Raw genomic sequence first — 22,721 nt, 5'->3', positions numbered from 1 at the left:
AATAGAGTGATTGAATTGGTGCGCATGACCTACATAAGGAATTTACTTAAGATTCAGAGTGAGTCCTGTGACGCTGAATCTAGAACTGGAACGGGCATACAGCCTGACGCACAACGCACAATAAGGAACCCACGTGACTGAGAGAGGGGTGCGATGGATGGAACCAAAAAGTCAACACGGATAAAGTCTGGAACGCAAACTGAGCGGGAGACCAGAGTGAAGAAGCAGATGCAGTAAAGCCAAAGACAGGAGCGAGTCAAAGGCCCTGCTGAGTCCCGAGGGCGGCCGACCCTATAGTCTCCAGCAGGGCCCGATGCCGGCCCAGCCAAAACCGCAGCTCGCTGGCCCACCAGCCAGCAATAGCGATGCACTTTACCGCCTCATAAATTATCACCGCCAACACCGTCACCTCCACGGCGGTGGGGTGACGCACGACACCCCGGCCCGCCCCCGCCCCTCTGTTGTACGCCCGGTGTGATACTGTCACCGAAACGAAGGACCGTGCCTCATTCCTTCCCCTCCACTGCCCCCCCCGCCTCTTCGCCTCCACCTTTCCCGGCAGCGACCTCCGACCCATCCACCTCGGCGTAGCAAGAGCGTAGGGACAGAGGGGGGGTCACTTAAACACACACTGCAGAGGCGGCAGGGACACTGACGATAAAGGCTTTTTAGGGGAAACGTTGAGTGATCCAGTCTATTATAAGCAATGAAGGTGTTTGTGGGGGGACAGCCCTCCTTACCAACACACAGCTGAAACTCTTCTCTGACAATACCACACCACTGCGACACCGAAGGACTGACAGTAACAGATGCAACAAAGTTGGTTCATTACCAGGACAGATACAAACGCGACAACTCTCTCCCTCTCTCTCTTTTTCTCTCTGTCCCTCTCTCCCTCTTTCTCTGTCCCTCTCTCTTTTTCTCGCTGTCCCTCTCTCTCTCTCTCCCTCTCTCTGTCCCTCTCTCTTTTTCTCTCTGTCTCTGTCTCTCTCTCTCTCTCTCTCTGCTGGGCGGTCGGCAGCAGAGCAGTTAATAAAGAGATTGATTATGGGCCTGTCAGGAAGTGACAGTTGCACAGGGCCGCCCTGCGTGAGTGACAGAGGGCGAGCTCGCCCCGCGCAGCAGCCAGCCCCCGGGCCTCCTCTCACACACACACACACACACACACACACACACACACACACACACACACGTGCACACTCACGTCCAAGATGCCTGTGCCAACACTAGGGGGGTTAGGTGAGGGGGTGGGAGGTGTGTGGGGTGGCATGGAGAGAACAGAGCTCCAACCTTCTGGTGGAAGTGTGTGTGGGGGCAGGGGGGAGATGGAGTGGACCAGGATGGAGAAGGGCATGTTACAGTGTGGGTGTGTGTGTGTGTGTGTGTGTGTGTGTGTGTGTGTGTGTGTTAAAGAAAAAGGAGAGTGGGCTGGTGGTGGGGGCTTGCCACCCCTGCCAGAGTTTACAAGGAGATCAGGGTTCACAGCCACAGCCTTCTGGAGTGTGTGTGTGTGTGTGTGTGTGTGTGTATGCGTGTAGGATGTGTAAGTTGCCAGTGACAACATACTGGAGCCAATGGGGTTACGGAAGGCCTGTCAACACACTTGTACAGAGAGACATGTCACATGCTGCTGCATATGTGTGTGTGCGTGTGTGTGTGAGTCTGTCAGTACACCTGGATATTCTCGCACGCACGCACATACTCAAACACGCACACACACACACACACACACACACACACACACACACACACACACACACACACACACATACCCACAAGAGATAAACTGATAAGATATTCTAAATCTTCTCTAAACTTAAATCCTGATGCATGTTTTTGAACCATGTAGAGGAAACTCAAACACCTGACACAAATGCACGTACACACACGCAGTACTATGTGTCCACCTCCGGCCTTAAAGTTCTTTGAAGCTTTTGCTCTTGTTTTTCTGTCATCTTTTCACTGAGCAGTGCCTACCTTGTCTTATGTAGTACACACATGTGCACACACAAACGTGTGCACGAGCCCAAGACACAGACGTATACACATGTAGTCGCACACGTAAACACACCAAAAATATATATTTTATAACTTATCCTTTTGCACTGCACCGTCCCTATACAATAAGGGAACAACCGGTATTGGGTGTAACATTCCAAGGAGAATGGTACAGTCCAAGGGGAATTTACCTTTTGTTGGCGGGGGGGACCATTATTGGGTAATACTTTAAATATGCAGAATAACATCGTGAGCTCTGAACTTGTTTTTAACAAAAACATAATGTCCCTAAAATTAGAGTGGCAATCTCGAAGACCTCCAATGATTTTCATTGAAATAAATGTCAATTGGGATATCATCTATCGCCGAATGAGTTGACACATTGGGGATTTAGGATATGGCCCTCTGATGAAAAAGCAGGGATTTTGCCTATTTAAATAAAACAGTGGGCTTACATGCCAAATGTACCAAAGGACATTGAATGTTATTTTTTGATTACTGGATTTAAATGTCGCTTCAAAATCTAAAAGAACTCTTACTATTGTGGCAATTGAAATTCCATTTATTATTCAAATCCCCCTTATCAGCACATGGTAACGGCAAGTAACCAAAGTCCTTTTTTAAATTATTATTATTATTAGTGTTATTATGCATTCCTAAATCAAACAAATAAAAGTAAAGCAAATTGCACATAGTGGTATCGAACTGCATCCAACTGAAACACATGGATTTTCAACTTGAACTGTATCGTATTGGAGCCCAGGTATCGAGATGAATCGAATCGCGCTCACTCCCCTAATAGATGGACGTGGAATACGTTTTGTGTATTGCAATGCAAGCTGTCACAAATACATTTTGCATGCCTACTAGGCAAAACCCGCGTAATACAGTGTCTTTATTTTATTTTATTCATAGTTTGTAATTTGCATGGCTTAAAAATGTTAGGTTATAATAGGGATTTTTTTTTCACAAATTAACAATCGTTCGTTTGTAATCAAATGGGTATTTTGTTTTAAAATAGTTGGAGTCTATCATGCCTTAAATTGGTTAGGGAAACCATTTCACAGATGAAGTGCATCAGAGAGAAAATAAAAAAAGAATCTCATTGTACTTAAGAGACCTGAGTTTGAATTCCAAACAAAGATAGAGATAGTTTTACTTTTATATTAAAAACCAATAAAAATAGTAATAAAAAGCACATAAAAACAAATGGTGAAACATATTTTTACCACATAATTTTGGATGAACATTGATACATTTGTTGATTCAACAGTTCCTTTGGTGTGTTTATTTTGGTTCAAAGAAATCTTCAAGTCTTTAATGTGACATGTTATTTTTTCAGTAGGAAATACAATTTAAATGAACTCCTGAAAACAATATATAACTACAAAATTATGTCATAACGGACCCATTGTGCAGATGAGTGTGTGTGTGCATGTGGATTCAAGGCTTAAGATAAATGATTGCAAAGTATTCAATGTTTGACTATGTAGTAACCTTAATAGTAGCGTAGTAACTAGGATCTCTTACGGCCTGGAGCTGTAGTATATGTGGAAGTGTATTCAACTCTGGTTGGATAAATGAAAGGCCACCTGGTCATACACACACCCTAAACATACACACACACACACACACACACACACACACACACACTTACACACACACACACACACACACACACACACACACACACACACACACACACACACACACACACACACACTCACACACACACAACCACACACACACACACACACACACCCACACCCACACACACACACCCTAAACACACCCAAACCCCAAAACACAAACCCACACACTCTCTCTCTCTCTCGCTCTCTCTACCACCAACAACCTTTTTTTCCACACTCGATCAGCGAGTAGAGCAATCAATACATCTCTGATTAAGTAATTGTGACTGCTGAGCGGGCGAATGGAGATGTTTTCCCTTCTTCCTCTGCTCTTCTAACACTGACAATGGCAGAGGATGGCGTTTCACACCCAAGGAAGAGAGAGGGTGGAGGAGTGGAGGAGGAGGAGGAGGAGAAGGAGGAGGAGAGAGAGAGAGGAGGAGAGAGCGAGAGACGCAGATGGACAAGTGCTTTTTACGGCTGAGTCCGCCTGGCTGCGTGCCATGGGCACAGACTCTCTTTGTTTGCCAGGCTACTAAACTAATAGAGATAAAGGCAGGTTCCTGCTGGCCCTGAATTAGAAAGTCATTAAGGAATATAAACACACATGGGAGTGTGTGCACGCATGCATGCACAGGCATACACATGGAAACGCATGCGCACAAACACACACCACACACACACACACACACACACACAAACACACACACAAACACACATATATACATACACACACGCACACCTAAGCAGACACAGAAAATCACAGTTATAGGTTCATCATGTGTGCATAATTGTCCAATGTCCAAAAAACCCTGTAGAAGAAGGGAAAACAGTGGTGTGAAGAGCTGAGGGAGTTCATGAGATGCAGGGCTGCTGAGTGACTAAAACAAACTCCTAGTATAGCATGTGATTACTATTTGGTTCAGTTGTTTGGATCAGTTTGGTTCAGGGCCTTCACACTCTGAGCCAAAGGGACATGCAGACACACACACACACTCACACACACACACACACACACACACAGACAAAGTATCCCTTCTCTCTAAAGCAACGCTGCGTTTTATGTCATGGCCATTGTTATTTGTGTATTCAGACCTTACCATATAAACTATGTCAGGGTTTGAGAATGTGTGTGTGGGTGTGAGAGAGAAAATGTGCGTGAGTATGCCATGCATAGGACACCCCCCCAATCCAGATCCACTTGATTCTTTCCCGCCTAAAATCGTCATCAAACAGCCATCCGAATAGATTGGATAATTGAACGTCACGTAACACCATGACAACGGGCGATAAACAAGGTGGACGACTGATGGATGGCACCCTGCAGAGGGCTGACTTGGGTTCTTTCTGGATTTGATGGGCTTTTGATGGGTTATTGACAGTACAAACGGCATAAGCACTGTGTTCCTCGTTGTCAAATAACAAATAGAAGGGTAAGAAGCACAAGGGTATCTTTACGTCACTTTTTTCCCATTTTTAATGTGGAGCTGGGAATGTTAAAAAAATATGGATAATTATATACATGTATTTTCACAGAAGGTATATGGCTGCACTGGGGAACTGCAAAATCAATCCGTAGCAGCAGGGGTTGGCAATGCACGATAATGCACAATGCACACACCGAAGAATAAAATAAAAAACATATACAACATAAACGCAAAAATACCGGAGTTGAGCGCTAACTTTCTTCTGCGGCCGCAGGAGACAACGGAAATGATAGAAGCTGTTGTGGAGCTCGGCGCCGTGATGCGTGGGGCAGGGGGTGTGCGGTTGGAGGTGTGTGTGTGTGTGTGTGTGTGTGTGTGTGTGTCGGGGTGTGGGGGGGAGGGAGGGTTCCTCGGTGCTTGGTGTGGCAGGCTAAACTAACTACCTCATTTGTTAGCGGTGCATTCCCAAAGACAAGCCTTTTACAAACGGAGCCACTTTACAATTATTACGGCGGGAGCGAAACCTGAGCCACCGCAAGTCCCCGCTCCAATCTATTATCCCACGGACGCTCGCTACGGGCCCCCAGCCTCTCGCTCTGCTGCTGCCTTTGTGTGTGTGTGTGTGTGTGTGTGTGTGTGTGTGAAGAGAGTCAATAACGGCCAAAGCATTGTTGTATATCAGGTGGTGATCAGCCCAAAGTAGCATGGGAGGGGTGGGGGGGCGGGGTTGTATTGTATTTGCAATAAGTGGTTAAAGGGTGCGGGATTATGCAGAACTTCGGAAATCGGCAACGCAACGCAGAGATGGAGATAGGGGGGAGGACGAAATAATATTAAAGCAGGGCTTTTTACCTCCTTCCCTTGCCGCCCCCAACACACACACACACATGCAATCAAACCTGTGCCTGTATATCAAAGCTCAGGGTGCTCTAAGATGGGGAGGGGGGGGGGGGCAAAAAAACAACTGCATTTGAAATTCCTGCAATGACAGAGAATGTGCAAGAATGCATCGTTTCTTCTTATCTCTGGTCCCAAACAAAAGGTGCTTCTGGTATCGAGAGAAGAAGCGAGACGAAAGGGAAAGTTGAAGCTGCGGTGTGGTCTGATTTCAAAGGCAGAGCTTGAAAGACAACAGACAGCTATTTACAATATTTATACATGTAGAATACTGATACCACGCATATCTCCTTGTCTGTCTCTGCAGGGGTGGGGGTAGGTGTGTGTGTGTGTTTGTGTGTGTGTGTGTGTGTGTGTGTGTGTGTGTGTGTGTGTGTGGTGCACTTGCAAGCAAGCCAAAAGCAACACTAGAATGAATAAAAAAAACGCTGATGAAAAAAAGGCGGTTACTTTAGAAAATTCACTGATAATTGGCGCCTTGAAAGGAGCTCATTTTTAACTGTGTCACCACGACTGCTTGATGACAATTAATCTGTTTGCGGCTGCTTCCTTGGCATCTGTGCCAATTACTTTATATGCTAATATATGTAAATGACATTTCAGATGCCAGTTTCAAGTATTATGCGAGTGTGGTATTGTATTTTTTATTTATTTTTTCATAAGTCATATTGTTGCAACTGATCCACAATGAAATCGCTTTTAACTGCGCTGTACGTGTATGTGTGCGTCTTACGTTAATTCAGCAACATAAAGACATAAATAACAACCTTCGACATGAACATCAGCCAGAGGCATAACAGATATGGGGCATTGTGAGGAATCATTAGGGCATATCTAAGCATACAAGGACAGAATCACAACAAAAAGTGACGGCCCAAACTAATACCACACACATTGCACCGATAACTATGCATGGCTTCCTTTTTGTTTTCCAAACCATAAGCATCTGGTATAAAGGTTTAAGAAAGATTGTGAACTTCACTCTGACCACTGAAAGCTCACTGTTGTGATCTTATAGCAACATCATCTTCCCACAGCCCAAAGATCAGGTCAGAGCTCCACATTGTGACCAGGGCACACACACACGCACATTCACACACACACACACACACACACACACGCACACACACGCACAAACTCACTCACAAGCCAACCTATGAAGGAGGCAGCCAGACTTGCCAGTGAACGGAATATCAACAGTGTGTGGGATGAGGATAGAACTTGATAATTGTCCGATATGGACAATAAATCCCACCTCTCTGTTCAATTATTTGACAATATGCCACAGAAAAAAACAAACACAAAAAACAATCCATTCCTAAGTGTTTTAATGTACTTTGTGTTACGGCTCACACCCCGAATTATGAATTATAACATTCAGCAGATTAAAAGAAACAATGCATTAACCTTATTGCGTCACGCATTGCCATGGAATGCCAGGGAAAGGTTCCTCGGGCCGGGGGAACAACCTGCTGGAATAGCGGAGGTATTTTGTGTTGGTGGCAGCAGCGCTAAGTAAATGTTAATGAATGCACTTTGTGGGTATTACCAAAGCCCCCTTTTCAACCTCTTAAAATAAAATGGCAGTAATTACCAGAAAAAAAAATCTTCTCTTGCACACGCTCATCGAGAGGAAGTGCTTTCCACGTTTTTTATATTCTTCTTCTGTTCTTTTCACACGTCTGTTATTTTACTCTTTTTTTTAGCCCCATACAGGGTAGGTAGTCGGTGTAAATGTTCCATCCATACAGTTCATAGGCAGGTTATAGAAACACTAAAGCCCAGGGTAGACCGCGGTGTGTCAACCAGCAGTCGCACTGTCTGGGCTCAAGATGTCACTGTTGTATGCAGAATAAGCAGCCTTTCCACGCTTCCTCTGTGTGTGGTGTGTGCATATGCATGTGTGTCTCTCTTGAGATGAGTGCGTGTCTTTGTGTTGATGTGTGCGTGTGTGTATGCGGGGTGAGAAACACAAATAAAAATAAATAAGAAAAAAATAGAGATGAGAGATAATATGTTGTGAGCGGTGATGGTTTTACAAACAAAAGCGACGGTGCACCATTTAAAGCGCTTGGCCTACAGAGTTTGCCAATAAGATGTTTTGGATGAAAAATAAAGAAAATCCAAAAAGCTGTCAGTTACTTCAAACCGGCCACAAGAAATGTAGAGATTGTGCTATTGGGATTAAGAATAAAATGTTCACAATATAATAAAATAAATACTACAAGTTTAATGGAATTACCAATTACATTTAATAATTCTGTAAGCAAATACTAATTATTGTAATGTATATCGTTATTATTATCATAAATAATATTGTTAGAATAGCAAAAAGTATCTCCCAATTTGTGGCACGAGTTCAGCAATGGTGACATCCTTTTTAATATACACTTAGTATTATTTTCTAGGCTCCTGTGAGTGTCCTCGGCGTAGATTATTATTATAAATATTATTTTTATTGTTATTATTTTCTGGCAGTAATTGCAACATCAAAATATTCTGCATGTTCTAATGTGATCATTACACTGAGATTAATCTGCGAGAGAGGCAGGCAAAGGGGAAGGCAACGTCAAAATATAACGTTGGCAAAGGAAAACATGGAGCGCCGATATATGATATTATCCTGCGAGCATTAACTCCTCATTCCCTACTGAGAAGCAGACGTTTTGAAACGAAGAAATTAAAATAAAAAAATATGTACTGTTTAATAATTGTATAATATATGTAATTAAAAGGGTAAAAATACACGTGCAGGGTAAAGAACTACAAGCAAAGCATAAAAAATAAAACAGTTTTTAGTTAGTAGTAAACCCAATGCCTCTTATTCTGCCACACCTACTCTTTCACTCTCACTTCCCGTCTATGTCTCTCTCCCTCCTGCTCTCTCTCTCTCCACTTCTCTCCCTCTAATGTACCCTACATTCATCAGCCCCTGCGACTTTCCTAATCCCTCTCTTTAGCGACGGCACGTGAAGCTAGCGGGCTCCTCCACGTGAGCGCCACAGAAGATGGAGCTGGGCTGTGTGTGTCTGTGTCAGTCTGAGAGTGTGTGTGTGTCTGTGTGTTTGTGTTTTGCGTTTCCGGGGCGATAACATGGAGCGGCCGCTACTAGACTGATGTCCTGGCGAAGCGGGGTATGGGGTTTGTCATGCACGTGCACACCCACCTACACACAGACACACAAACACGCGCACACACACACACACACACATACACACACACACACACACACACACACACACACACACCACTGTATCGTTGTGTGTGACACCACAGGCCGACTTGAGAGCCGTGAACTGTTTTTTTCTTCCTTTGCAGTAACTTTTTGTTCCAGCGAGATAAGCGTTGAACTCTGGGGTGTTTGCAGCTTTTAGCCGAGTTTGGTGGACTTCCCTCAGAAATTAGTTCTAACCGGTGTATCCTTACATTGTAAGTATCTCTCTTTCTCTCTCTGCCAGCTCCTAAAGCTAAGGTACCATGCTTTGATAAAATTGTAATGTCTTAAATTATTATTTTTTTTGCTTGTTGATATAAGTGTGAGAATTCAACCCCGTAATTTTTCCGTTACTTTTTTGCTGCAGGGGATGTGAGTTAAAAATTGCCAGGCATGGACAGGCTATTGAGACTATGTGAGATTAGGTACAGTTCAGTATCACTCACGTAATATCTCCTTTCCTAACATCCAGAGTCCAATATGTTTTGATTCCCTGTTTTATTATATTTCTTTCAAAAACCAAAGCTTGACCCAGAAGCAACCTCTGTGACCTTTCCTAAAATGTAGTTTCCCTGGTGGGGTACAAAAAAACATCTTGCCACTAGTTGTACCCTTCACCCCTTCCCATATTCCTGGCGCTTAATCTTGTGGAAACAAAGGGAAGGTTAGGAAATATTAAACAGCACGTTCATCCTCGAGTCCTTCTTTAGTTCGGCAGAGCGCAAGTTAACAGAGGGTTTTACAGTCAGTGGATTTGTAGGCCGACTCTATAATAATATCTAATCGACGTGGTTATCAATGAATCCACCCGGTACGTATGTGTTATTATGCACATACGTGTATATGTTTACATGTCCATGTTAAATGTTTTTTATTTTTTATTTTTTTGTTTAATCTATTATATTGTCTTTGCACCCTTTTGGACAGAAAGATGTTTGAAGGTATAAATTATGTATATTATGTTCTATATATAGTTACATATGTACATATTTAAAAAAAGAACAACTGACAACGACGGACAGTGGCAGTGCACCGGGGTGTGTGAGAAGAGAGAAACAAACGAGATAAAAAGGAACACGCAAGAGATTGAAGTAAAGAGAGACTGCGGCTTCCGTGATATTCTGCTCTCCCGGTGGTGTTGGTGGGAGGATGAGAGAACCGGTAGTTCTGATCACAGGAGATCAGGTGTGTGTGTCTGTGTGTGTGTGTGTCGTTGTGTGTGTGTGTTCAATTCTGTGAGTTGTACGCAAAACCTGTCTCTGATGGTTCCGCCATGATAGGAGGTACTATTTTCTGGTGATGCCGTTTCAATAGAGTGTGTGTGTGCTTATACGTGAGTGTGTAATCTATGTCGTGTGTAGGTTTTAAATTGTGTGTCGATCGATCCATCAATCTCTCTCTCTTTATATGTATGCATGTATGTATGTATGTTTGTATGTTTGAACGAATGAATGAAGGAATGTGTATATCCCATTCTCCAGCTCTCTCTCTCTCTCTCTCTCTATATATATATATATACATCCATCCATCCTTCTTTTCTTATGCTAAAAACATCAGCTATTGTGTGCACATAACTAGGGTCAAACACAAGGTCAGAACTTAGTAGCCCCACTTAAGAACTCCAACCCCCAGCCTGCTTTGAGGTGCACAGTGGTCTCCAGGAGTGTGGGGGGATGACTGTTATTTCATCAAATAGCTGACTTCTTTGCCTGGCATTATGGTCATTTTTAGGCTGTCTTAGTTTAAGCCACAGGTAGTAAGTTATGTACGGTGGGATCACTTCCACTTAAGAGGAGAAAAAAAAACACTTAAGCTTGTGGAGAGAGCAGAGGCACAGTGGGGGGCCACAAGAGAGAGGCCACATTAGCAGCCTGGTTGGCATATGTAGAAAACAAAAAAAGATGTCTCACATCTGTGTGTAACCTTTCAGAATTCTGTCCATCGCTAATATTTTAAATTTTTATATTTGTTGGAGTGAAATTTGTTAACACTTTTCAGGGCACTCTCTAGAACAGGATAATTCTTTTGTTAAGACAACAAGTCATAATTACACCAGCGTGGTCCTTCTAAGTTCTCACTAAATGGGCTTTCGGCGTTACTTGTGTGTTTTGTTTAAGGAAGATTGCATTGGGGGCTTTCATTTTTTTTTTACTTCCCTTCTTTGTTCCCTCCCCTTCACAATTGTTCCCTCTCCGTTTGATTTGTATAATTATCCACCGAGGTAACGTACAGAGCAGGAGACCCTGGCAAAGCCACTCATGTGGCTTGTTATGACCTGTGATAATTAAAGGTTGTGTTCAAATTGGCCGGAAAAAGATCTCCTACGGCACACAAGGATGTTTCCCTGTGTCTGAGTTGTGTGCCTGCGAAACATCATGTCTCATTTGAAGTTTTAAAACCATAATAAAAATGCAGGTACTTTTTTTAGTTTCTTTTTTTTACGTACTGTTGCAGACAGATTTGGGTGATATGAAATGCTGCCTGTTTCATATTGCCCACAACATGAACACAAGTCTATATTCACTTTTGCAAAAAAAACCTAGAAGCAGTTACAGTGACAACAACAAAAAAAAAGATATATCAAGGATTTCCGAGGCGGTGAAATGCGATAAAGCCTTTGATATCAACTAAGATTGCATTATTCGGCAGGCTATTGCACAACTGTGACGTTGAAATCCTACTTTTAGAATGCTAGTGGGGTAGTTGCTTTCATCACGACTCGAGTCACAAACACGGCTAAATCACAAATTCGATCTACTAACGATTCATTAAAACTCATTCATAATGAATGTAATAGATATTGGAATGCCTCCAAATCATGGAAATTATTTAAATATTATACTCAGGGAAGGGGGTCAGCTAATCAACTTAATTAAAACATGGTAAGTAGTTGATTTAAGATGAAAGATGCTAGAAAATGAACTGCATGGGAACAAATAGTCTATTCAAATCTTAGTGAGCTCAACAAAAACACCTCGTCTTCCTCTGTCTCTTGTTATCTAACCCTGAAACCATCGGCTGTGGGGCTGAGGATCTCGGAGAGCAGGCATCGGACTAGGGTCTCGAGGGGGGATGGTTCGCCTAACGACTATGACTAGCTCCACCACTAGTGACCTGCCTGTTGGTGGTTTGTTACCATAGCCACTGCAGTCAAACTCCTCTGCCTGCAAACCAAGCCGTTGTGATGATGCTTGGGCAGCACCAGCCATGAGGGTGGAGGGGGCACTGTGAACCAGGTGGTAGGCTATATAAGCCCCTGTGAACACACACCTACCAGGGTGTTTTTCTCACCAACATATATTTTAAATGTGCTCGGGTGTGACATTGCTTGAATGCCCCATAATGCATGTATCGTTCTTAGAAGAATAAAATACACCATCTAAAGGGCCAGATCAAATTTATTCGATATATCGACATTATCACCTCAACAACTCTCCGTATCTTTAAATATTGAGATGTATCGAGAATGCCCCTGAACCACAATTTGTAACGTTCAGAATGTTTTCAGTATTGACAAATACAAAGCTAGGATTATTAACAATTTCCAATCACTTTTTGTTGCACTCTGCTTGTTTATTTCGTTTCTAACATGTGTTCTGTAGTAGATCATTTCAGGTTACTTCTTTTGACCCATACTATACAGAGGAGGCTCGATTTTTAAAGTATCCCACCGAAAAAGTCCCACCCCTCCCTTCAGGCCGCCCTCCAAAGCCACTCCCCCAAAACACGGGACTAGCTCACTGCTTCAGCAAGAAGTATGCCTCCAGTCATGTGCAATGAGAGTACGGGCCAATAGTGCAGCCGGGAAGGTAGGAAGACAGACAGGTCAGCTATCCAATCATTTAATTAGGGCCGAATTAGATGATTGGTGAGGTTTATTACACCCCGCAACAGATACCAGATTGTTTTTTGTCTCAACATTTGATTAAATTATTGCTGTAAATTCTGTAAATTTAAAAAAATAAGACCAAAAATGCTTCTAAAACAAATGGCCCCCCCAAGCTTTAACGGAACATGTAAATCTGTACAAGCCATAAGTGTTTATTGAACCTTTGGGCACATGGTTACCGACTGTGGGCAGGGTTGAGCCAGGGGACAGGACATACAGATGACTCCCCTCTAGGCCGGCCTGTGGCTGTCACAGCTTTATTAAGACTTCTGACCGGGCTTTGGGACCGGGGCCGTCCAGGACGGGGTGTCCTCAGCCAACACGGCCCCCACAACCGCGGGAAGAATGTGTGTGTGTGTGTGTGTGTGTGTGTGTGTGTGTGTGTGTGTGAGAGTGTGTGAGAGAGAGAGAGAGAGAGAGAGAGAGAGAGAGAGAGAGAGAGAGAGATGATGGTGTTCTTGACCTGCCTGACAGAGTAGGGCCAATGCAATTTGATTGTGTGTGTGTGTGTGTGTGTGTGTGTGTATTAAAGAGAGGTGGGGGGGGGGGGATGTTGGCTGGCATCTGGTTTAATAAGGCTGCCCGTGCTCCCCTCGCCCCACCCCGCCACCCTGCGGGCTCCCAGGAGCTCTGGCGAGGGGGCCAACGGTGTTGGCACCGGCGGAGGTGGGAGCAGGAGCAGCAGTAACAGCTGGTGCCAGCCATGCCTGCCGCGGCCGTGGCACGGACGCCAAGCCAGCCCCCACAACCCCCGCCTTTTTATTTTGCACCGGCCCGGCCAGGGCACCAGCTGATCATCCCGCCGTGGGTTCACTGTCACGGTGATGTCTTCATCGCTAAGCCGTGCTGACAGGCCGGCGTCCCGGCGGCCAACGAAAGGTGACAACAAATCCAATTACCCGCCCACCATGGGTCCCCCCGTACCCCAGTCTGGAATGAGGGCGCACGGGCGCTGGGTGTGGGGGTGTTGGGGATGGTCGGTGGAGAAGAGGGCAGGACAGGAAATGGGCAGGACGGAGGGTGAAGGACGAGGATGTGGGTCTACTCACTCTCAGTTGTGAAGCCATGTTAGTGGCTCTCGCCTGCCCTGAGGGACGCCACAACTAGATCAGCCGCGCCGAGAAAGACAAAACCGTTTGAATGTAATGAACAGTTGAATGTAATGAACGATTGACAGTGATATATGGTAAGAGACAAAGTTCCAAAAAGCACCATTATACAATACATCCTCTTCACATCCCATTTCTGGGGGAAAAAAGCTCTCTGTAGGCGATTGGCGATGTGTCCCTGATGTGGGGGAGAAGATGATAAAGTTGATAAGAAAGAAGGAGTAAACCAAGAACAATTTCCCCATCCAACAGGTGGAGTCACTTCAATGATGTCCCTGCCTTGAGAGGCAGGGACGTGTTAGCAGTGCACCAATGTTTCCCACCCCACCACGTACAACAGGGTTCTCATAGACATGTGCACAGAGGGTCTTTCCCACAGATCCATGCTCCTTTTGATGAATAACGGCCAGCAAGGACACTCTTCTAGTTTCCAATGCGATCCATATGGAGCAGCAGGTGAGGGCGAGTGGGCCGGATCCTACAGCCCATCAGCCCGGCCGCGGCCCCTGGGAGCGTGCCGGGCTGCGCTTTACCCAGTTTATCGGTCAACACATTTCCATAGCGAGCAGTAAGTGATGCAAGGCTTGAAAAATAACACCACCACAAACACAATTAGGCAAAACAGGGCCCCTTTGCTTTCAGACCTTGCCTTCTGTTGACCTGCTTTTCACATTAACCTGATTAAATCCCCATAAACAAATTGCTCCCCTCACGGACAGAGCGAGGACAATACTTTACTTTGCTTTTAGCCCCCCCCCCCCCATGGCCCCCGAGTATTGATCTGTGATCGGGCTTGGGTCACCCATAGCCCCTCCTAAAGAGCCGAAGGTGGAGGACGAGAGGGTGATGGGAACACTGTGGGGTGGAGCCAGCAGGGGACACCAGGCAGGGGAAGGCCCTTTGATTAAACGGAACAATGGAGGTAATCCATCTCTCATCCATCATCCATCAAAACCGCCACCCAACAACGGCGACCCTTCTATCACTTTCACTCTCTCCAGCTCCTCTAGAGGGAGTCACGTCCCGGAGTGTCTTGCCTTATCACCCAAGGAGGTCTTTACCCGGTGGTCTGCGACTCCCGTACCCAAACCCCCGAAAACAAAAAAAGCAAGGGGAAAAAAAGGAGGATTTGCCATTTCTGTTCCCTCTGCCTCCAAAAAAGACATTGCATCAGGGCAGGTGGATGGAAGTAGGACAATCATCTGGCCACTGGGGGGTGTGTGTGTTTGTCTGTCTGTCTGTCTGTCTGGGCACAGCAGTCAGAGGAGAAGGCACTTGCCCGGGTCCAGCGATTCGTAGGAAGAGATTCCGAAATAAATAAATAAAAAATAAAGGAGAGCTTCTCCCATCTGACGGTGGTTGAAGGCTCGGAGCCAAGACGTTTCATATTCATAGTGAAAATATGCAGCGCGCATGGTGGACCGGGGGGGCAGGGTGGGGCGCTGGTGGTGGGCGGGGTGTGGGGATGTGGAAGAAGAGGGGGTGTCATGGGGGGGGGGCTTTTGACAGTGAGATGACTGCAATTTCTGCAGTCAAGCCCGCCATTCAAAAGCGAAAAACGGAATGAGGCTTGGGTGGATGAAGGCTGCCTCCGATCGGATTGAAAGTGAGGACAAAAGAGAGAGGGGGAGAGAGACAGTGGGGGAGAGAGAGAGAGAGAGAGGCATGAAGAAGGGCTTCATGGAAGTCAGATGAAGTGCCCGATGGGTGTGCTGGGGCCGTTTGAGCGTGGCGCCTCAGGACATGCCCGTCGAAAAAAGGCGACACGATCCAATACCCCCACTTACGCCCAGCTCATATATATATGCTCCCCCCTCCGACACCCTTACCCCTCCACACACTTATGCAGAGCCCCCATATCAATTGGGAAACTTTGCATGTTTTGGTCATTATGCTGAGTTTGTTTGAGCAGCCGTCTCGCGTGTCTGAATGCAGGACGGGGGGATTTGCTGGCCAATAGACACAAATACCACTCTCGTCTGGAGGAGGGAGAAACGGTGCTTCAATTCATTCATTTGAATTGTTGGTTGAATGCGCCGCCTCTTCCTATACTCACCGGCAAGACAAATATTTAACACATATTTAACAAAACAAGTCAAAGCCTTTGGAGAAGACTGAAGTTTGATTGGGGGTTGTGTATTTCCACTTTTCCCTCTTAGAAGACTGTTTAAGATTCACCCAAAGGTGTCTAGGGAAGCGAGCCAGCAGCGATGACTTTTCGTCCAAAGCATAATTTCTCATGCCATCTCAAGGCTAATCAGTTAATCCCTGCTAATGAAACCTCCTGGAGTAATGTACTGGTGCACGTGTGTGGTTGTATGTGTGTGTGCGTGTTGGCACGCGTGGTTATAAGTAGATGCAAGTGTTGTCATCCACAAACATAGGGTATACTTTGGGGTATACACTTGCTTTAGAGAACACAGCAGCGTCACTGGGAAAGTCTTTCCCCTGGGGCTACACACACACACACACACAAACACACACACACCCCTTCTACCCCCCTGACCTTCATCAGAACCACAAAACACAGACGACTACACGACCAACGATTACTACAGTAACCCACCACCCCACCACCCTGCGCCCCCACCATATCCTCCCCCGTGTTGCCTCGTAACACGCAAATCAGATAAAAACACACACTCACACAATCACACACACGTGCGTGTGCTCACGCGTAGTCGCGCTCAGAGGGGCTAATTAATGCTTTAATATGCAAATGCCATCCGCAGTAAATTACACAGCTGGCAAATATGCCCGTTTCTGCCTGAAAATACATCAGCCGTGCAGCGCGGAGTGTGTTGCTGCGTCGCCGTTGTTGTTGTGTTTTTGCTACAAGACATGGGATTTTCTTCACTACACATCCCCTCCCCGCCGCCCAACGCATACACACACACACCACCATCCCCCCTCGTCGCCCTCGCATCTACTACAGACACTCATGTTGTCCCTTCTGAGAGGTATCAGGATCATAAGGCGCTTCTTGTTGGAAGTAAAATGGAGCAGTGGGTGGGTAAAACATCGGTGTTGCCGTGGTATCAGTGACTCTAAATGCATTTACATTTTTTTGTAAGAATGAGGTGTCGTGGCGTGAAGAGAGTTCCATGTACAGGCCCCGAGGTGTGCTGGGAAAAAAGAGAAAAAGAAGGTGTTGGTTTCTGAAACCCAACACCTATAAGGGGTTCCGGGGGCCGCTCTCCGCATGAGGAGACAGAGCGTGTGGATGAGGCACCCCTGCTAGTAAAGACATATACCAATGACCTCCTGCCTTGTGGTTTTACGCAAAAGTAAAAAAAGTAAAAAAAACTTTTTCTCCCCTTTTGTACAAAGATTTATTCTTGATAATATTAAGAAATATATGTAGTTTAAATTAAACTCTAAACAAATTTCAGTTATAACAAAAATATCATATTTGACGCAAATCAGAGAGTGCTAAGGATTTTCCCATTAGTCTAGCAAGGCAATGGAAACTATATCTCACTTTACTTAGTTGGTCAGGAAGAAAGAAACATATGATAACTTGTATATTAAATGTATAAAAACAACAGCAACTCAAGCCAAGTCATCCACTCTGTTAAACAGTAAGACCTGACCTAAAAACCGACAAAAGTGTAAGGTTATGAGCTATCACAAACAAAACTGAATTAAAATGTGATCTTGCTTATTCCTCAAGTTATAAAGGATTGAATCAAGAAGCCTCTACTAGTACATGCATTATTTACAATTCATATTGTGAATGTAAAAGCAAATAAGGGAGACAATATTAAATGCCTGTTTTTATTGTGTGGAATCCTCAAACACTGATTTAAAACTGGCCTCTAACCGGTGAGCCTATGAAAACTGATATACAGAGCAAGCCCTACAATAAAACATGAAAAAGGTTAGTTGTAATAATTGCATTATTATCAAATGAATATAAATGTCTTGTAGTAGTGGGTGTGAAATAAGTATGAAGCACTAACAATCACCATGAAATTGTTTAGGTATTCCTCGGTCAGCAATTAAAGGCTCTTGCCATTTTAATTGTATTGTTGAATATAGAGCTGGCTAGTTTCAACTGAATTCTATAAATAACTATAGGCATCGAAACAATTCTGTCAATATTAAAATTGACTTTGTTAACTGTGGACCCTGACCACACAATGACCCAAAGGCTTCTGGCCAAGGAGTCACAGCATTATTTAGTCATGCCTCACTGTTCCATAATCAACTAAAACATTGCCAAAGTTAAGGTCTGTGGAGGACAGCAAGCACGGCCGGCTCTAAAGGTTGTTGTCCAACATCGTGGTATGCCATAATGGTATGCCATACTCAGTCAAAATATTGCTAGTAACCACTTCAGAATGATGAAACATTTCCACCATATCTCATCAAGGGACTCATCCGCTTGCATACATTTCCGGCAGTGAAATGATTTTGTTTTGGTTGCAAAAATCCCAATAATTTACACTGGCAAAACGTCAATCTATCAATTCAAACATCGTTTGAATCCAAATACTGTTTGATTATGACTAGCCAAGGCAGTTCGCTTCATGTTCCCTCTAATCTTCCAATCTTAGAAACATGCGGTTCCTGTCTTTAAGGATGATGCCCAAATAAATACACCAGGTAAATACACCAAGTCCAGGTATAACGGTTAACGTGTACTAGGTATATATACCGCAGGGTACCTACCGGGGGGTATGCCGTATACATAAATATATAAAAAAGCCTCCACAATATATCCACACTGTTAAGGGACTGGCAGCCTCCTATCCCAGGAGGACCCCCGTCCCAGTGGCACCCTGGCTGCACTCCCCTCTCCCCCAGCTGCTCTGAGCCCCCCCCCCGGCCCCCTTCCGAGGCGCAGCGGTGAGCGAGGTGTGTTCCGGGTGGTTGCTGGTGTCTGCCGCGCAGTTCCGTCGGGGGTTTCCCCGAGGGGCACCAAGCACCGATGATTATGCCAACCATCCCCCTATCCATCCCCCGCCCCCCCAGAGCCGAAGAACTGCCTGAGTGTCGACTTACTTGCATGGCCGGCCCGGTCCCGACACCCACCGGGACCGACCCCCCCGAAAGATCAAGGTGCCAGAAATAGGCCCTTCTTTCTCCGGAGACCTCCCCCCCCCCCCCCGCGCGGCGTACCCTCATACACAGCTACATCGTGACCCCAGAGTTTCCTTTCCCTTCACGATGTCACCTGTTCTCCTGATACAAGAAGCCTTCACCTGCACTTTATTTTGTATCTCCTGGAGAGGATTGCATTACTTGCATTACCTGATGTTTGTGCTTTGTCCACCACCTATGGTTTCCGATACTGTTGCTTCCTGTGTGTTTTCAGGTGCCTCAGTCCCTATATATATATAAATATATATGAATATATATATTGCCTATATTCCCTGGTCATGTCCGCCACAGTGCTGACCCTTCTCTCTGTTGATACCAAAGGCAACATTAACACTGCTTTGCTTTCTTGTGTGCCACGCTGTCTGTAGCATCGGTCGGAGAGTTAACCCACGGGAAGCGTTCGTTTGGAAGTTAGCACTTTCTTATAAAAATGCTACGCTAAAACATGCTAAAAACGCACAATAGGGATCAGATGTTGTGTGTTGGTTGGTGTCCATCGTGCGACTCCCGTCTGCGTCTCAGAGATGTTTACGAAAGCAGCCTTCAAGATCGGGACAAATAGATAAGAGCTATATATTATATATGTTTAATATATATATTACCGATACGTCTCCCAGCACGGCCCCACGCAGATACAATACGGCGAGGGAAGGCCCCACATAGCGACTCACAGGGGCCGGCACTCTCTCTTGCGTTTCTTAATTATCACCCAGTGGGGAGAGCGCCCCCGACAGATACACCCCGCTATTGGGCTGACCACGTGATCGTCGGGCCATCTCCGGTGTCGTCCCGTTCACAGGAAAAAAACAAATGAAACCACTTTTTTAATAGCATCTGAACCCAAAAGAGCTCATGATTGACCATTCGTGAGGTACAAGAGTACACAGAGACACACACATACACACAAACATACACACACACACAAACACATACAAACACACATGCAAATACACTTATAGTGCATGTTCACATAAACAACCCCCCGCCCACACACACACACACATACACATAAACGTATGGTGCATGCACATACGCACACAAACACTTGCAAGCCTGGTGAGTAGGAAGGTCAGCGTTGTAAACAGCTTTACCTACTGAAGAGCTGCAGAGGACTTAGAGAATCTTGTCTGAATCTATTCATATTTTAGATGCGTAAATACTTAATAATTAACAGCCAACCAGCCGGTGATAAAACAGAGCAGTGTGACATAAAAAAAGAAGAATTCAGACAGAAAAAAGAGAGGACCCCCATTTGCTTTACCACCTTCCTCCCCTTTCATGCCTTGTAAATATGCGCATCTGCAATGGCCCCCTGTGCAGCTGTAAAGCCCGCCACACGTACGTAAGCACACACACACACACACATAATTATCAAGAACACGCAGACCTGTATATAGACGGTGACAAACTCCGTCAACCAGCCACACATCGGAGGACCCCCCCTTCTCCCTCTCTCTGCCACTCACTCACATGTACACCCACACTGTTCCTTACTAAGAATATGAGATTTGCGCGTCTCCCTTGGCGACCCGGGGATATGCGGGCTGAGCAGCAAGCGAGAACACTGCTCTGGCCCCCCCGCTGTGTTCGGATGGAAAGATCTGCAGCTTTTTTATACAAATGCAATCGTCACCGCTCCCACCTGGATACGCCACGCCAAGACAAATCCCAGCTGTGTGTGAGTCCAAAACCTGACAGAGCTTTTAAAAGAGAGAGATCCACCCCACCCCCAACACACACACACACACGCACACACACACACACACACACACACACACACACACACACACTCACACAATAACAACCATATAGCATTCTATTAAAACGACCATGCACGCTGACTCCCGACAATGGTGGAAAATGATATTCATGTCTCATGGCGGCTTAAGAAAGCATCAAATGACAGCAAAGCCGCCAATATGGAGGCGCTGGAGCATGGGGGCGGGGGGGCGGGGGTGTAGAAGAGCCCGGCGCTTTAATGGCATACGTACGCGGAATGGGCTGGTTCCTTAAAGGCTGTTCCCCAGGAAAAAAGCTACATCCCCTACGTTTGACTTTACCCAAAGGAAGGCGGACGTTTAATAACGTCTGAGCAGGGAAACAGCAGGCAGACAAACAAAGGGATAAAAAGTGGACTGGAAAAAAAAGTACAAAACACACAAAAAAAACGGTGAGGGCTGTTCACAGATCGCCTTTAGAGTTAATTTTTAAGTAAGTATTCTGTTCCTTGGAGATTTTAATTAATGCTTTAATATGCAAATAAGTTAGCACAGACAAAATCATGACAAACAGATGGCAAGTGTGGGTAATTATTTTGTGAATCCAGCAAGGGCATGTATTAAAGTTATGGCATCACTTTCCTCAGGCCTTTGCAAGCTTATGGAAGGTAGAAAGAATAAATGGCATCGGTGATGAACTCGGAACGGCAATGACTTATTTGTGTTAAGTGACAAATCTGTGACCACATGGGCTCTGAATGCATAGCAGAAGACAAAATGTTGGGGATAAACAGTGCCGCGATCATTCCTAACCTTTCATTTCTAATTAGAGGAATGATTTTAATGAAAGAATTTTCAACAGTCATTTAAATGTGTGCAGCCCAGAGATGCATAATTCCACAACATTACCAGCCAAACAGAAAGAAAACATTTCCAAACATAATCTGTGCACCGAGGCAAACGCAGTCATCTCCTGCCAAGTGTTTCACAACACACAGTAGATCTCATCTTGTTTCCCTACGGCTACTATCGATTAGCCTATGTAATAATTGAAGTCCCGGTTTAGAATGGATTCATCCACAAATAGACAGTATAGTTTATGCATTGGCAGCCACTCTATCATCGACATCATTCAAATTCAATGCCGCAAAATGTTTGGAAAAAAACATTCAAAGTTAACACTAATACACAGATAGTACTTGTATTTACTATACCCCCATATGTCATTAAAGGTATTGGGATATGCAGAATGAATTAACATTGCATAAAACCAAGGGATGGAGCTTCCTAGTTCCTATGGGTTAACAAGAGGATACCAAACTGCATCAACTGGTGAAAGTATAGTCCAGTGAAACATAACATTAGAAGAGCTAATGTTAGGTAAACCTTGGTTTCTTAAGACACCATTTTTCAGCCTACAGTCTGAACTTTAGGTCGCCAAATTTTGATTCACTGGAACCAGAAATCCAGAACCGGATCCAAAGTATTTCAACCAATCATGACACTCGATCCGATGCAAGCCACTCGTCTGTCTTGAGGCTGAGCCGAGTAAAATCTTAATTTAGGATCCAGCTGTTCTCGGCTATAGCAGAACTTCCGATGGGAGACATCCAAGACACTGGGCCGAGGGCTTTGTGTTTTTGAGTTTACAGATCCCGTCCTCCAGCAAAATGATTGGTCAAAAGATGGAACGAAAGAAAGAGAAGCGTGCTGTTCTGCTGTCAGATTGAAT

General features: G+C 45.0%; 1 protein-coding gene across 2 annotated transcripts in view; it reads right to left on the bottom strand.

The window, feature by feature from the left end:
* The window catches only part of LOC307087346 (protein phosphatase 1 regulatory subunit 37), a 52,022-nt gene that overhangs the window by 2,336 nt on the left and 26,965 nt on the right, over positions 1-22,721 (bottom strand). The window lies entirely within an intron of this gene.

Source organism: Pollachius pollachius, assembly GCF_949987615.1.
Source record: "Pollachius pollachius genome assembly, chromosome: 15".
Lineage (NCBI taxonomy): Eukaryota > Metazoa > Chordata > Actinopteri > Gadiformes > Gadidae > Pollachius > Pollachius pollachius.
This window is presented reverse-complemented; position numbering and strand designations above follow the sequence as displayed.